Below are 18,648 nucleotides of genomic sequence, written 5' to 3'. Positions count from 1 at the left end.
GTCGTTATGGGAAGGTAGCGTATGAGCTTGAGTTGCCTATAGATTTGGCGTCACTGTATCCAGTGTTCCATGTGTCCTTGTTAAAGAAGTGTATTGGTAACCCAACTTTCATTGTCCCTTTAGAAAACTTAGATGTTCAGAACAACCTTTCTGATGAAGAACTCCCAATTGAAATTCTTGATCGTCAGATTCACAGACTAAGGAACAAAGAAGTTCCCTTGGTCAAAGTTCTTTGGCGGAATTAGTTTATTGAGGGAGCTAATTGGGAAATAGAAGTAGACATGCATACCAAGTACCCTTACATTTTCTTTGCAAACTCAAACTCAGCTCAAGGCAAAAGTTTTCCTTAGATTATCTTTTTTCTATTCTCAGTTCCATCCATGAGGTCATCTTCATGTCATTGTATGCATTCATGAATCAGTTCAGTCAGTCACCATGTTTCAGACTCAATCATGTAATCATGTTTTCAGTTATGCATATTCAACATAAAATCTCAACACCTCTATATTTTCTCAGCTTAATCGAGGAAGAGTGTTGCCAAGGGGGAGATATTATAATAAGCCATATTTGTTTTAGCTCAATTCAGCCCATAGTGCATGTAAAAGGGGCTTAGAATATGAAAATTTTATCAAAGTGTTGGAGACTTAGTTTTATTTTTGGCCTCTTAACTTTGATGATTTTTAAAGTGACCTTCCCAATCCTGAGACATTAGTTTTTGAGTTGATTTAGGATTGGAGGTGTAAGTAGCATGTCTCAGATAAGTTTTATATTTTTAGAACGAGGTTAGGACCATGTTTGGATGTCTAAAATAGAAAGTCATCGCAATTGTGGCGTGTCTCAGTGGAATAACGATGGAGGCCTTGGCGCATTGCGGTGAGGGCTTAATCGGTGTTCCAATTGCAGATTTAAATTTTTCAGGGACAGTCAAGTCTTTTCCCTTGGCCCCAACCCGTAAAAATATGAGATTTATCATCAATTAATATATTATATGCCCTATTTCCACAATTTCTCTTTAAAATAAACCCAAGCCATCACCCAAATTGATCAAATTCAACCATTATTTCTTCAAGAAAACTCAAGAATTCAAGCTTCTCCACCCAAGAACGATCAAGAACGACAATTCTCTTGCAAGATTAAAGCCTTAAGGTATGTTAAATGTTCATCCATGGGACCTTTTTACCTATGTAGTCCAAGTACCTATTTTTGTGTTGTAAATCATGAATTCACATGTTTACAATGAGTTAATTTCATGAAACTTTTGGGAATTTCAATTATGCATGATGTTTACAAGTGTTTTTAGTTGGAAAGTAGCCTTTATACGTTTGAAGCATGAAATTCCATGTTAAATCCCCCAATGTATGGTTTTAGTGTTATGATTATGTTATTCCTACATGTTTCAATCATTCCCATGCCTAAGTTCATGAATTTCAAGTGTTTGATAAAATGCCTAAGAGATGAATTTTGAGCAATGACTACTTATTATGCTTTTACTGCTAAAGTTATCGAGTCCTGGGGGTTATGAATACCCAAAATTTAGATATTTACTTAATCTTAGTACTTTCAGAATGGTTTTTAGGCATATATGAGTATTATTAGTTCAGTCAGCTATCCTATCAGTCAAGTTTAGATCAGTTCAGTATTCCAAGTCAGTTCAGTTGGGAGTAGGATTTCGCAACGAGCGATTCCAGGGATGGGGGCTCACCTGCCAGTTGAGGGTGTGACCTTTATAGCCATCCCTATATTCCAGAACTACGTAGCCAGCGTAGGTTAGATATTTTAACCTACCAGTTGAGGGTTGACATATATCTCACTAGAGCACTTGCTAGTAGAGGGTGACTCTTTAGTCCTTCGGGACTTTATTTCAGTGGATCCATGCAACCAGTGTTAGTACCCGGGGCACGGTACTAATACCCTTCCAACTGGGGTCACAGGTTGGATCCCAATTAGCTCTTATTAGGGCATGTGATTAGATGATAGCTCCCACAGTCTCAGTCCAATATTCACTTTAGAGTTCAGTTTCAGGCTTACTTGACCATGTCATACAATTATTAGTTGTTCAATATCAGTATTTTAGTGTTTCAGTTTACAGACTATCCCAGTATCATGTCATATGCTTGGTCATGCATTCTCAGATTTTATAGCTTCCTTGCATACTATACATCAGTTATCTCATGCTATTTATTTAGTCAGTTATTATTCATGCATATGAGCCATGCATATCAGCCTAACCTTATTTAACATACCAATACATTCAAAGTACTGACTGCATACTCATTTTTTGCGCTATGGTGTCTCATAACATAGGTTCGGACGCTTTGGTTCCCGACCATACCTAGACATCCCAGCGCACCAGCAGCAGTAACAGTGGTGATTCCTCATATTTTGAGGATCGTTTATATTTATTTTAGTGTTTCAGTTCAGTAGTCATCCAGAGTTAGTTGAGGACTTGTCCCATCAACTCAATAATCAGTAAGTTAGAGGCTTTAGACACTTACAGACAGTTAGTCAGTTATCAGTTGTTATTGACAGTCTTTACAGTATTATTTTCAAATATTTGTTTTTAGGCATATTAATTAAAGATATTTTAAAATTTTTAAACCTTATGGCGTATCCAGGTTTGTTTTCTACATAGGTGTACCCTTTATTATCATTTTGTTCAGTGCTCACAGCAGGTACCAGCTCATGGTTAGCTTGTGATCACTTTTGACTGTAAGCATCGTGTCGCATCCAGGGCGTACTCCTAGAGTGTTACAACATTGGTATCAGAGCCTACAGTTTTAAAGTGTCCTAGAGTGTTTGAAAAACGCGTCGAGTATAGTCTTGTGCATGGGTATGAATCACGCCACACTTATGGACAAGAGGCTACAAGATGTTCTAGAAAAAGTTTTCCTTCTTTCAGTATTTATGTCGTGTGAGTAAGCATGAGCTCAATTTAAACCCTCTTTCTAATTCAATCTTCTTTTCGATTACAAAACATGCCTCCCAAAAAAAATAACGAAAGGAGAAATAGTAATCAACCCACACCTTCGTCTGTTTAGGAAGATCCCTGAACGAGCATTTCTACCATGCCAAATTTAGAGCTGCATTCACTACTTTAGCTCACTCAGTAGAAACCCAAAATAATCAGTCGGTTTCCACCCCATCCATTCTGGTGGCTAATACTGTCGCAGCTAAGATTTGGGACTTCACCCGAATGAATTCTCCTCTATCTTTGGGATCTAAGTTTGATGAGGATCCACTGGATTTCCTCGACATGGTTCAGAAGGTAATTGATATTATGGGGGTGACTTCTAGTGAAAGTTTAGAGTTGGGGGCTTTCCAGTTGTAGGATGTTGCTCACACCTGGTATAAGTAGTGGAATAGAGATAGAGGGGCAGATGTAGGGCCTGTTGAATGGGAAGAGTTTGCGACGACCTTTTTTGATAGGTTCTTTTCCTTGGAGTTAAGGAAAGCTAAGGTATAGGAGTTTATTAATTTGAGGCAAGGAAACATGAGTGTAAAGGAGTATTTTCTTAAGTTTACTCGGCTAGCCATGTATGCTCTTAATGTGGTGTCTGATGACAGGTCTAGGATGAATAAGTTTGTCTTTGGAGTAGTTGATAGCGTGGTCAAGAAGTTTTTTAGTGTTTCAGTTCAGTAGTCAGTCAGATTTAGTTGGGGACTTGTCCCATCAACTCCACAATCAGTCAGTTAGAGGCTTTCAAACACTTACAGATAACTAGTCAGTTATTAGTTGTTATTGACAGTCTTTACAGTATTATTTTCATACATTTGTTTTTTAGGTATATTAATTTAGAGATATTTTTAAATTTTTATGGCGTATCCAACTTTGTTTTCCGCACATGTGTACCCTTTATTATTAGTTTGTTCAGTGCTCACAGCAGGTACCAGCTCATGGGTTTGCTTGTGATCATTTATGACTGTAAGCACAGTGTGGCATCCAGGGTTACTCCCAAAGCATTACAAATATAATCCAATTTTTGTGAGTATGAGCATTGATTAAGAATAGGGAAAGAACTCGCAAATCAAAATTACTACAAAAATTGAGACACAAGCTGATACAAAATCAACTACAACAACACCAGAGTTGACTGTCTCAGTTGATCCTTCAAAAGAAAATTATCCTAGGGAATGGAGTCACAATAAAAGCTTCCCACATGACTTCATAATTGGGAATTAAAAGGAACAAATGCGAACAAAAGCTTCGTTGAAAAGGAAAGCATCTGTGGCCTTTGTATCATAGATTGAACCTAAATGAATTGGAGAAGCACTTGAAGATGAATCATGGATTCAAGCCATTAAAAATGAACTGGAACAATTTGAAAGAAATCAAATTTGGACCTTGGTAAAATGTCCAAATAATTGCTCGATTATTAGGTGTAGATGGGTCTACAGAAACAAAATGAACGAAGAAAGTAAGATTGTCAAAAATAAAATAAAGTTAGTAGCTCAAGGAATCTCACTGTTTGGTAAGTGACGTTTTAAGGATAAAAATTTGAAAATATTCCTAAAGTTTGTGGTATTGAGGTTTGAAGATCTAGTTTTCCTATTTTATGCAAACCCTTGTGTGTCTCAAGACAGTGGAGAGCTTGAAATCCTAGTACTAGATACTATATTCGTCTTACGTAATTTCCTTTTTGAAAGAATCTTTGACATTAACTCTTTTGGTGGAATCTCGTACATGAATAGAATTTGGCCTGATGATTTTGAGGTCTCAATTGAAGGTGTAAAGTAGGCAGTGGCCGAATCTGATACTGACCTCTTTGATTTTGGACTTTTGTCTTTATGTTTTGAAAGTTAAATTTTAGCTCACGTGATTGTTATTACCTTGGTTCCTTGAAAAAGTTCACTCAGTAGTATCTCTACTAAGGACTTGTTTGTGTTGGAATATTTTATCAAGAAATATCATTTGAATTGGTGTGCCTTTTTTACGAATTCATGTTGGAAAGTGCTCAAGATCTCAGTTTGGTTACTAGTTTGCCATATGGTGCTATGATCTCCCAAATTTTAATTCACTCAATATGATTGACTTGTCTGAGTTCCCTGCTGTGGATGTTACTGGTACATATAGTACTCTAGCCTTCAAAAAAATAGGGTACATACTTATTGACTTTTAGTGATGCAAGAAAAACTCCACCAAAACACGCTATGTGAAAAATAAAATCTGGAAAAACTCCTCTCTACCCTATGAGTTTCCTTCTCAAGGAAATGGATAGTGTGCAAGACACCTATAACTCTGGGGGAAGGTTTGATCTCTTTGCAGGAAAGCATTGGGAAAATATACCAGGTAACTAAGGATACCATCATAGATGTCAAAAAGCTACAGTCACGATTTGATTTCCTAAGTCATGATGACGCCTACCTTAGCCCACCAGTAGGCAAGCCAAGCCATAGCCTGGAATGATATCTAATTAGCTAACAAGAAGAAACTAGAGAAAGACTAGATATAATGATAATCATAGTAATAAGAAGTGAAAACAAAAGGAGAACATATAAAATAAATCAAAATAAGAGAAGAAAGAGAACCTATATATACAAATGATTCCCTTATAAGATCTGGTAAGGTCGGTACTAGAGCCACTACTAAAAGATACCCAAAGCAATAGATAGAATAAAAAATATAAAAAATGTTGGCTGCTAGTACTCGGATATACATTGGGGAAATAATGCAGAAGTATAGTATGAGTATCAAAGTAACGAGTACTCTGTAGGCATTGTCTGCCAACTAAGCTCAATACAAAAAAATATGACTAAAATGCAAGGGTGTAGTCTAAGTCAACAGTAAACATGGATGGAAAGGTAAATAGCTGTCGAGATATGCAAATACAATAAAGAAATTAGTAAAAGCGATAAAAAAGATAAATAAAGTAGTAATAAGAAGGTAAAAGTATAACATAACTGGGGTCCTATAAGCCTGTCAGACACACTAAAGAAGACAATTAACCCAATTATGCCCCCATGAGTTGGTAGGACACATAATGATTAAATAAAGAAAAAAATATAAATAATCCATAACTGGACCAATCCCAAGAAACCATAGTATCCATCTAGATATGCGCCATGCTTGAATCAACACGAACAGGTATTAACAAGAAGCCAAAGATTTAGGATCAAATCGGTAGTGATGGATAATAATAAGAAGCCATATACCGGATTCAAATAAAAAATAATGAGTAATAAAAAGAGGCCACATATTTGATATACAACATAACTCATTATCAGATGTTTGACTTGAATCAGAACTCAAAGGAACCACAACTCCCAGAACAATAGTAATCAATACCAGAACTCTCAGATAATATCATAACGAGATGCCAGACTTGAACTGAAATTTATAGTAACCCTACTCAATTGGAAAACTAAAAGCCAAACCATATTATAACCGATGCCAAGTGGTATCAAAATTCACAATAAATAATAGAAATAGAATATATGGTGACCCTGAACCGTAACTAAAATGCATTTAAATAAATATTCACATAACTTAGTTAAAAGGGAGGAATCCAAGGTCACAACTTAATACCACACCCTAAGCACATAAATATTACATCATACTAAAAGATAATGAGATCAAAATTTACTAGAACAGGGTCCTAACTAGATAAATAAGGCATGATATATTATAACAATACCTAAACTCCAACTGCTTTTCCAAACCGAGCATAATAGCACACAATTACTGTAAACAAGCTCAATCTAAAGACAGGGTAAACCTAGCCTACCTGAACGCCCTAGCTAAAAACCTCTCCGAGAGGCCTTCAAATAGTTTCCCAGTAGAACCCAAGTTTGAATACCTTGATGTAGATAATAGATTTTTCTTGACATATCAAATATATTATAAAAAAAAAATCCACACAAAATCCTCTTAATCGTGAAGCATATATACGTGTAGATATACATATGCATATGCAATGGACTTCACTTTGTATGGGAATTAAATGAACAAATAAAATGTAAATATCACTTTAATGCATATATATGGGTTGTACTTGGTAGATACATAAGCAACAATCTAAGAAAATTGTATTATGCAAAGTGTTAAACTCTTGCAGTGTCCACTTATATATAAGGATAAGATAACACATGGCTTCTAAATGATATGGATTACTATCTAGGTGGCAAGACCCTAGAAATGATTAGTGATACTTGTATAAAGTTGTTCCTAGGTGGGGTTGTAAAATATGAAAATATTTATGTCCTTACGCATGTATTCGGCTGTTGGACAGGTTCGTGGTAAAATAAATATGACATTTTGAACATATCATAATTAATAAAAAAATATTTCTAATAAAACCGCTATTATATAATAGTAATATTTTAACATCTCTAGATTCACTATCTCCACTTAAAAATATGAATAAGTTATAAAACTATTATAAAGTAATATAGATAAATCATAACTAAAGAATTTTATGAATATCAAAACCACTTTAGAAAGGTAATTAATTGTACCGTTGTAGCATATTCTAATTTAATTTATATATTTCACAACTAACTTGGTATTAATAAAATTCTCACATGAGCTGCCTTGAAACTGAACTATTAGTCCCATCAAGTCATAGATAACTTAGGGTAATTATACGAAAGCTCTAAACACCGTGAACATAGGAAAATAGGGGAATAACCAGAAGGGCCATTATAGCTATGCCTTGTAGTGGATGGATTGAAGAATGAGGGTGTTCGCATTGTGAACAAATTGATCAAGTAAGTCGACTGCATTACAATAGTAGCCATTCCTTCCCATAATGAACTTGTTGTCACTTATCATACATCCTATGCAATTTCTCCAAGAATATCTAGAAATCCTATAACACCTTCTCCAGGAATATGATTAGTACCCTGACCTACTTCTTGAAAAAGTAGTAATCTGTCTGGTTCTTGAACTACCCTCTTTGTTCCTCTTTATTTATTATATGTCTTTTGTTATGTATTGCTCTGTTGCCTTTTCTTTTTTATAATTCCAAAGGGGAAGAAAACAATTAAAAACAATCGACACAACTTCAGGGGGAGCCAACACAATCTAAGGGAGAGTCACCTTAGATAATTAGGGAAGTTTAATGATTAAAAGTTTTTACTATTGTTATTATTAAAAAAGGAGATTGTTAGCCTCATAATAAAGTTTTAATAATAAGATAAATGATCCCTACTTTTAATAATAACATAACCGGAGGCTTTCTCTCAGTAAAAAGGTGGGAACCCAATTTTGTGCTGGAAAAAGCCACACTCACACACAAAGCAATTTGGGTCAGACTCTCACAGCTACCACAAAATTCTATGATAGATACATACTAGAAAAAATGGGGAGAAAGCTAGGAAAACTCCTCAAAAGTGATACATGTACATCATCTGCATTAAGGGGGAGATATGCCAAAATATGCATTCAGGTTCCAATTGAAGTCCAGTCATAACTAAAGTTAAAATTGGGGCTCACATCCAAAAGTGGTATATGAGACGTGGTGGTGCTTTGCACTACCTGTGGAAGAATCGAACACATAGCAAAGCAATGTGTCCACTCCAAACCACCATGCCCGTAATTGAAAACCTCTTCAACCACTGAGGCCATAAAAGAGGAGGATAATTGGCAACTTATCATATTTCCAAAGCGGAGACATGTGTCAAAACTAGTGAAGGAGCAATACAATAACCACAAACCCCACCCATAAGTAAGGGTCATAGAAGGATCACCAGGTATGCCCTCTAAATTCCTTAACTCCACCGCCTTTGATCATCGATCGGCAGACTAAAAACCCAAAGGCAATATGGGTAACAAAATTCCCCTCAATAGGGGAAGTGGGATCATTGCCATTAGACACATGAGGCCCACAAGTTCCCAAAGAAGTAATGATATTATTGCTAAAAGAAAAATTAATGATAAAGCTATTCTTAAAATTAGTTTCAACAAATACAAAAGTATCAGTTCATTTAATACTGGGGGTATTAACGAGGTTCTCACCCATCCCCTTCCTCGAAGGAACCTATGGAGAGTTCCATGTCTATCTCCCTAAGATGTATTATCTTTCTCTCCCAGGAGAATAATTATCATGCCAGGGATATTGAAGGGACTCCAAGAGTCAAATCAATTAACTTTTCAACTAACTCTCCCTTAATTAATCCGCATTGGTCGAAAAACTCTTCCCCTACCAAACTCTCTCTAACTCACCTTGGTGCTCAAAATACTCCAAATGAAAGACCTGATGATAAACATAGTAGCTTCGATCGAGCCTCTCTACTTCATCAGTAATTCAACATAATTAAATCGATATCCTAATTCATGAATGGAGAAAATACTGGAAGACAAATAGATTTAATTTTGACTAATGGGGGGCAGCCAATCAATAGTCCTCTTGATCCAAGATCCAACCTATTTAGCCTAGCTAGCTTAGGAAATCACAGAACAGGCGATAAAGGAATTGGGAAGGGAAGTCTGGCAACAAGCTCTCCTAACGACCCAACTACCAGAGTTCTAGAATGAAAGCTCGATGGGGGACTTGAGCATAATTATGATAAGTACCTTCCAAACCATGCCCTTCTTCCCGACCTCCCCATACCTTAGAGACAACTAATTCCCCACATTCACTCAGTGGATCCTATCCACTCTTCTTTAAACGCTAGTAGATACTCAAAGAGGTGAAAACCAAGGTGTAAAAAACATCTCCCTGCTAGGCTCCCTTTCTCAGAGTAATATGGAAATGGAGTCCTTCCTAAATACCTTTAGGGATCCAAACCAAGAACCTTTCTTACTAGAATAGACACTCCACAAAAACTTTAATGAGCCCTTCAGTTTAGTTATTATGGCACACTCACCAATATAGATGAGGATCTTCTCGCTGTTGGTGAAAAATGCGATGAGCAGATTATTGACAACAATGATACTGAACCCATAAGTTCCACCCAATGGGAATGGTAAACACCCAATGCTTCAACCAACTAAAGAATAAAAAATAATGAAGTTCATAATATGGAACACGAGGAGGTGAACAGTGCTAATTTCAATCATTAGTATCAGACCATGGTTAATATCTATAGGACAACAATGTTGGTTCTTCTATAGACCAAAATAAAGGAGCACAAATCTCTGAGTGATGTCCTGGGATTTGATCTATACATTTATTCTAGTGTAGTAGGACTAGTGGGTGGTATAGATATAATACGGAAAGAGGACATCCTCTACCTAGATAAATTCACCATCTCCATGCAAGGTATTCATGTCATAATTAAGGTATGTACTGATCACCCGCCTTGGCTTTTTTCTACTATCTAAGCTAGTCCTGATTATCACACGTACATGAATCTTTGGGAAGAACTTTGTGGTATATCCCAAAACTACAAGGGGAAATGGTTTATAGGTGGGGACTTCAATGAGGTCTTCCAAGCTAAGGAAAAGTTGGGTGGAGCCCCTGTCAGCTTAAATAGGGTTAATAATTTTAGATAATGTCTTAATCAATGTAACATGATAGATTTAGGGTACAAGGGAAGCAAGTGTACTTGGACCAATAAGCATTATAGGAATAAAGGACAACTCATATTTAAAAGAATTGATAGGTGTCTACAAATAACCTTTGGATTACACAATAAGCACAGGCCACGGTGACTCTAGAGTTAATTTGCTCACTATTGGTGATGCCAACACCAAGTTTTTCTAAACTTCCACCTTGAATAAGAGAAGGAGAACCAAAGTTATTTTTCTCAAGGATGACAATGGTAACCCTACGCAAGGTAAAAAGGAAATCCCTGACCATATTACTAGCTTTTTCAATACCCTTTACTCTACTGAGCACATTAGTTCCAAGAAGTGAAATTCCTAGCCAAGAGATCATGTTATTATCTTTCCTAGGGATGTCAACGCTAACCTGACAGGCCCCTTGAGAGATAGTATGATCATTAAGGCCCTTAAATCTTTCCATTCTATAAAGGCCCCTGGTCCTGATGGTTTATACCCACTCTTTTTTTAGAAATACTGGAATACTATAGGCAGTAAAACCATAGAGTATTATTATAAGGTCTTCAGAGATAGGTGCATTCCTAGAGAAGCCAACACCACCTACCTCTTTATTATCCCCAAATGCCCCAATGCCAATTCAATAAGGAATTTCAAACCTATTGGCTTATGTACCTTCACCTACAAGCTAATTACCAAGATCATAGTCAATAGGATTAAACACAACCTAGACCTCCTGATTAGGCCTACTCAAGCTAGCTTCTTAGCTAACAAGAGGGTTGCTGACAATACGATCATTGTCCAGGAGTACATAAGCCACTTTAGGAAGATAAAAGGGAATAAGGCCAACACAATCCTCAAGATTTACTTGGAAAAGGCCTTTGATAGAATTAAATGGTTCTATAACAATGACACCCTGATCCTTTTCAACTCCCCCCAAAATGTTGTGGACCTCATCATGTCCTGTGTGACTACCTCTTCTATTTTCATCCTAGTCAATGGGATGCCATCCCCTACTTTAAACCCAACAGAGGCATAAGGCAGGGAGATCTCATATCTCCTTACCTCTTTATCCTATGCATAGAAAGTCTCTCCCAAAACATCAATAAAGTAGTCACTCAAAGAACTTAGGACCCCATTAAAATCACAACTAATGGGCTGAAGATCTCCCATTTGTTCTTTGCTGACGATATCACCCTCTTTGCCTAGGCTAATCCTAAAAATTGTAGAACTATCCTCAAGATCCTCAATGAATTTAGGAATGACTCTGGCCAAAAAATGAATAATGCTAAATCAAAATTCATATACTCCAGGAACTTGTCCGCTACCAATGCTAAGGAATGCTCTAGTATTTTGAACATTAAGAAAGGGGAAAATTTTGGCAGATACCTTGGTTTTACCATCCTTACCACATGCCCACCCATGCTGATTTTTAGTACATTCTAGACAACATAAGCAATAAGCTAGCTGGTTGGAAAATCCATATGCCTAACATGATTGGTAGGACTGTCCTAACTAAGTCCTCCTTGAGCAATATATCAACTCATGTCATACAATACATTAAAATACCCCACAAACCATTGAGGCCATCAATACAATCCAAAGAGACTTTGTGTGGGGTAGCACTGCCGACAAAAAAAGACTCCACCACATGAGCTGGAACAACATAACTAAGGCTAAGAATAATGGTGGCCTGGGGCTCTATAAGGCTGAAAATAGAAATAAATCCCTTCATGCCAGCTTAGCATGAAGATTGTTCAAGAACCCTAACTCACTTTGGGCCAGTCCTTACCACTAAATACCAAAGTGAGAGAAGGTCCAATACCAATAGAAAGATGGTGTCGAACACCTAGAAAAACATACATGAGGGATGAAAAGATTGTTCCAAGGACCTAACATGGTCCATTCATAGGGGAAAAAGAGCTAACTTCTTCTATGACTCATGGATTCCCCATACTAAGCCTATCAGGCAGCATATACAAGATCGTCTAACTCAAGAAGAGGAGACCCTAAGGGTAAAGAGAGTCACTTATAATGGTGCATAGGACTTAAGTAAGCTCTCTATTGCACTACCTAAGAACCTCATCCATGTTATCATTACTACTCCCCCATCCCCTTGAGTACCAGTGATGATCATCTCTACTAGAAATTAACTAGTATTGAAAAATTAACCACTGGAAGCATCTATGATGCTATTACTCAAAATCAAACAGCTACCTAAGGGAAGAGACTAACTTCTTTAAGAAGATCTAGAAAGCTAGTGCCCCTAACAAGATAAAAACCTTTCTATGACTTCTCACTCAATACAGGCTTCCCACTAATGCATACCTTAGTCGAATTAGCCTGAACATCAACCCTGAATGCCATTTTTGTGACCATAGGTTTGAGACTCCAAATCATATCTTTTTCCAATGCACTAATGCAATCAACTTTTGGAGAAAAATACAAGATAAAACAGAGATCCCTGTTTTGCATCATATCCAATTTTTGAATAATACCAACTGGGTAAGGTCTTAGGTGGAAATTAAGGATAAACCTTTTAAAATCCATACAATCTCGGGGACTATTATTTATTAATGCCTTTGGACCATCTGTATCACTGAAATAACAACTAGTTAAACGGAAAAAAAGAGCGCATCCTTGTTAAGGTACTTATCCATCATGCTGTTGAATACAACCTTCTCATCCAAAAAAAAATTAGTGCACAAAGAAAAACTTTAGGTAGTTGTTAAAGGGGAACTAGCTCCTCCTCAAAGCTTCAAGCTTAACACGAATGGTTCCTGTAGAGGTAATATGGGGAAAGCAAGTTTTGAAGGAGTTATCAGGGACCATGAGGAAAATTGGGTAATGGGTTTCTATGAAACCATTCCTCATGCTACCCCTGTCCAGGCTGAAATCATGGCCCTCAAGAGGGGTCTGGCCCACGTAGCTGCCAACGACATTACACCCTTGCATATCAACACTGATTCCTTTGCAGTCATTCAATTATGAAACAAATCTAATTACCATTACCATAATATTTTTCATGAATGTAGGTTAATGATGAAGGAACCTCGAGCTCATTCACGCATCCATATTTTTAGAGAGCAAAACAAGGTAGCAGATGCGCTAGTAAGGATGAGACCCAATTCTATAGACTTCAGCATTCCCCATATTTTACCTACCCTTATCTCACCATGATAAACTTAGTCCAAGAGGACATATTAGGACTTACTTTCGTAAGAATAATTAATTCCAATTCTAGGCCTAGTATGCTAGGATGTGGCTACTGATGCAAACAACTTTTGCCAAACTAGTTAATTATTAATTAACACCCTTTTAACAAAAAAAATAAAATCTCATGTAACCCAATGGGACTGGAAGTAGGCATTACAAGGATGTTCCAAATCAGGATTAAGTCTTCCATGTTATTTTCCTTATTTATTTTTTATTTACTTTTTGATATTATTATTATATTTCTCGTACTAATATTTTTTTGCAGGGACGTCAACTAACTGGTCATTATAGTTGACTTTAGGTATAAAATTTCAATTCACCCCATTTACTCATGAAATTATCATTAAAAAAGAAAAAATGTCATCTCGATGAACAAAGTTCCCTTTATGCACATGGTCCGAGAAAAGGTCCCATCATAAGGGTGTTTTGTACGCAGCCTTACCTTGCATTTCTATCAGAAGCTATTTTCAAGGCTTGAACCCATGCCCTCTTGGTCAGATAGCAACAACTTTACCAGTTACTCCAAGGCTCCCCTAATTATTTGAAGAATAAACAATTAATGCTAAGCGTAAAACATGAAAAAATAATTATTTTCTTATTGATATGTCAAAAGTGACAAGTAAACATAAAAATTTATTTTAAAAATAAGTAGCAAATAAAAATAAATAGATGGAGTTTATTGGGGTATTTGGAGGTGAAATAACATTTACAAAAATGAATTTAAGCAAAGTAATGAGATAAATAGAAAAATTTTAGTATTTTAAGTGATTGACCATCTAAACTCCTATCTTGTTAGTGATGATTCGATTTCTCACGTTGTAATTTCCTTCCTATTTTCCTTCCTAACCCTCATTAGGAAAAATTGTTAAAATTAATCTAAAATAGTAGCAATATGAAATAAAAAGTAGACAAGAAAATAAGAAGACAAGACAAGAGATGAGGGCTTTTCATTCTTTCAAGTATAAGTGTATAAGTCTTTCAAGTGTATCCAATACAAACTCGTATGCCTCTATTTAATATTACACATGGGCATATAAAAGGATGTCATAAACATGACATTAACCATGAAGGTTATGAGGGAGGTTAAAGAGTGTAAGAGTTACACCCCATAATGGTGTATGGAGTAATGGATGAGTAATTATACATCATGAAGAAGATTAGTGGGAGTAAATTCTTGGACTAGTGGACATCCACAGTAACTATATGTGTTTTGTGTTAAAATTAATCTAAAAGAGTATCAACATAAAAGAAAAAGTAGACAAGAAAATAAGAAAAAAAGACAAGAGATGAGAGCTTTTCATTCTTTCAAGTATAAGTGTGCAAGCCTTTCTGTAATGACCCTCACAGTTATTTTTCTTATTTTCATACACTTTTAGGTCTAGAGCTTTTCTATAATTTCCCCAAGTTATTTATGACTTGCTGGGACTGATTATTTATTTTTGAACGGTTCGTTTAAGAATTGATAATACCAAATATATTGTAGAATATATAATGTAAATTGGCATTTGGTAGAAATATAATTTATTACCCCTCTAAAATTTATTTGATATTTATAATTTTTTTTAGTTATAGTATATCTATATTACTTTATAATAGAATCAATAGTCTATTAATATTTTAAGCGGCAATAATCTAGACATATTAAAATATTATTATATAATAGAGATTTTATTTGAGATAATTTTTATTAATTATTATATATTTAAAATATTATATTTATTTTACCACGAACCTACGCATACCCGAATATATACATAATATGACAATCTAAAAGTGGTTAGTGCAACTCCCTTTCTACGTGGAAGGAAAAGGAGGTTACAAAAACTTGATTAAATGTCACTTAGTCCCACTTTGGATAATTGGTATCCACTTAGGCATACCAGGCGGTGGGTGGAAACATATAAGAGTTTCTACTTTAGTAAGTCCATTTGGGATCCTTAAAATAAGAATGTTTACACTTTTATCAAATATTAGGTTACTGCTTTGTTACTTCTTATACAAATACACATATCAGCATAAGTGTTGTGCGGAAAAAGTTTACTTGTTGTATTCAATTTCTAAAAGAAAGTCAAGTTATTCAAGCTCGGGATCTAGTGGCACTATTCGGAGGCTTCTCGGGAAGATATTTTAGCTTTGGCGTCTAGGTAGGATAGGCTTACCCTACCTTTAGATTGAGCTTATTTATAGTGATTCATATTATTATACTAGTTTTGGATAAGTACTTGTAGTTTGCATATCATTTTATATATATATGTGTGTGTGACACCCCATACTTTCGGGTTAGAATTTAGACCGTCGCTCCTATGTGTATAGATCTAAACTAAATGATTTCATGTTAATGTGTAGTGATTGCTCCTATAGTGTGGGAAAACCTTTGAATATGAATCGAAGTCACAAAAATCTCCTAACTCAAAGGCGATTTGAAAACTCTTTTATCGATTAAGTTTTGGTTAATGCCTAAACTTAGGTCAACTTCCATCGACCATAACTTTTTGTATATAAAGAGTTAGTGGGCCTACTATATATCAAATGAAAGTTCTTTGAATCTTCTTTCCAACGCCACCAGTTTTGCCTCAATTCTGAGTGAAAAGTTATGACTTTGCAAAGTAGAGTGCATCACCTAAGGCTATTAGAAATATTGTGCCATGGGCAATGCATTGCCCAGCCTAGATTAGACGATGGGAAATGTGATGACCAACCTATTTTAGGCGATGGACAATGCACGAAACAACCCATCTTATGATATAGGCAATGCCTCGCATGCCCTATGGCCCAACGACGTAAATACTTCATTTTTAAGTCATTTCAAGGGCAATCAACTCTTTTTACAATCCAAAACTGTCCCTAATCATCCTTAAAGGAAATTAAAGTTATTAGTAATGTTTTAACTCTCTTAAGATCCCTAATTCATCTTCCAAGAACTCCATAAGAGAAAAACAACTTAGGGCTAAACATTCAAGCTTAAGGGATCAACTTTTTCATGAATTCTTCATCGATTAAGGTACGTAGGGCTGTCCTAAAAAATTTATGGGCATAAGTTATGATTTTATCAATCTTTTGAAAGTATGTTATGATTTTTATAACAAGGGTTTGAATAATTGTTTTTAATAGCCAAATCATGAAACCCTTTTAAGTTATAGACATATTGTTTTGGTCTTGAGGCCCCCCTTAAAAATTGATTTTTACTCGTGTATATGTAAGTATGTGTTTTAAGTTTTGCAAGGATTAAATGGAGAGCATGAATGACGAAACCACTCTCTTATTATAATACCTCTTGATTTTTGTAACGCCCCGAGAGTACACCCTAGGCGTCACACGGTGCTTACAATCCTAAGGGACTACAAGCTAATCCATGAGTTGTTACCTGTTGTGAGCACTGAATAACACAATCATAAATGCAGAAGAATAACTGATATGCCATAAGGTTTTAATAACTGAAATAGATACTGAATTATGAATCTGAAGAAATAACTATATGAGTCTGAATAAATATTTAAATCTGAGATAAACTGAATAACTAACTATCATGTCAACTAAAGTTTGAATACTGAATAACTGACTGTATTATCTAAAAGTCTCTAAACTAAATAACTATGAATTGATGGGATAGGCCCTAACTAACTCCAACTAACTACTAGACTGAAGACATGAAATAAAATAATCCATCCTCGAAATATGAGGACTCACCACTGCTAATGCTGAGGGTCTGAGAAGTCTAAGCGCGATCCAAGAACTAGGCGTCAGAACCTATGATATAATACATCATAGCATAAAAGAAAGGTATACGATTAGTACTTTGAATGTACTGTTATGCTAAATGAGGTAGGCTGGCATGCATGGTTTCATGAACAGGAAAATAATTATCTGAATATATATGTAAAACATGGAATACTGAATAGAGAGAATGAAATCTGTAGATACTAAAAATAAATGAAATCTGTAAATATTGAGGGTACGTGAAATCTGTTGATAATGGGGATGCATGAATATGCATATAGCATGAACTGAATAGAAATCTATAAACTAAAATACTGAAATAAATGTATGCCTTGGTCAAATAACACTGAGACTGAACTACTGATCTGATTATTGGACTGACACTGTGGGACCTATCATCTAACCGACATTCCCTAATCTGAGCTAATTGGGGTCCAACCTGTAACCCCAGTTGGAAAGGTATCAATATCATGCCACGGTTACTAACACTAGCTGTGTGGATCCACTATACTGATGTACTATTGAGGGACTAAGAATGTCAAGCCTGAACTGATGGATGACCCCTATGAGATAGTCAAGCCTACACTGATGGGTGACTTCTCATATCCGACATTGGCTACATAGTTCTGGAGTTTAGGGATTGCTACTAGTGAATTTTCCTATCTGATGGAGAAGCCACCATCCCTACACTCGCTCGGTGCTAAGTTCTACTCCCAACTGAGTGACACTGAGTTATTGACTATTCTGAGTTTAATTGACTGATCTAGTAATTCTCATAATATGTATTCTGAAGTTATTCTGAATATATTGAGATGACACTCAATAAGCAGCTATGGTTTTCAGGTATTCAATACCCCTAGGACTCAAAATCAACAATAGTAACATGATACTTTAGCTTAGAGAACATATCATGAAGGCTTTTATTAAATAATCATTCTTGTAGGCATTTTATCAAACACTTGTAGTTCATAGTTTAGTCAAATCATAGGAATGCTAGGGAACTTGTAGTAATAGCATGAATTCAACATGAATAGTACTAAATCATGATTAATTTAATGAATGATAACATTAAAACATGGAGAATTGAATAACAACAATAATTTCATCTATACATGGTGTAAAATCATAGTTCATGGAGATTCATGGGTGAAATTAAAATTTAAAATCAAAATAACTTGAAAAGATTATAAATTCATAATTAAAATCAGGTACTTGGACGCCATGTGTGAAAGAAACCCATGAATGAACATTTAACATACCTGGGTTAATAATTTGAG

The sequence above is a fragment of the Capsicum annuum genome, chromosome 1, assembly GCF_002878395.1.
Source record: "Capsicum annuum cultivar UCD-10X-F1 chromosome 1, UCD10Xv1.1, whole genome shotgun sequence".
Lineage (NCBI taxonomy): Eukaryota > Viridiplantae > Streptophyta > Magnoliopsida > Solanales > Solanaceae > Capsicum > Capsicum annuum.
This window is presented reverse-complemented; position numbering follows the sequence as displayed.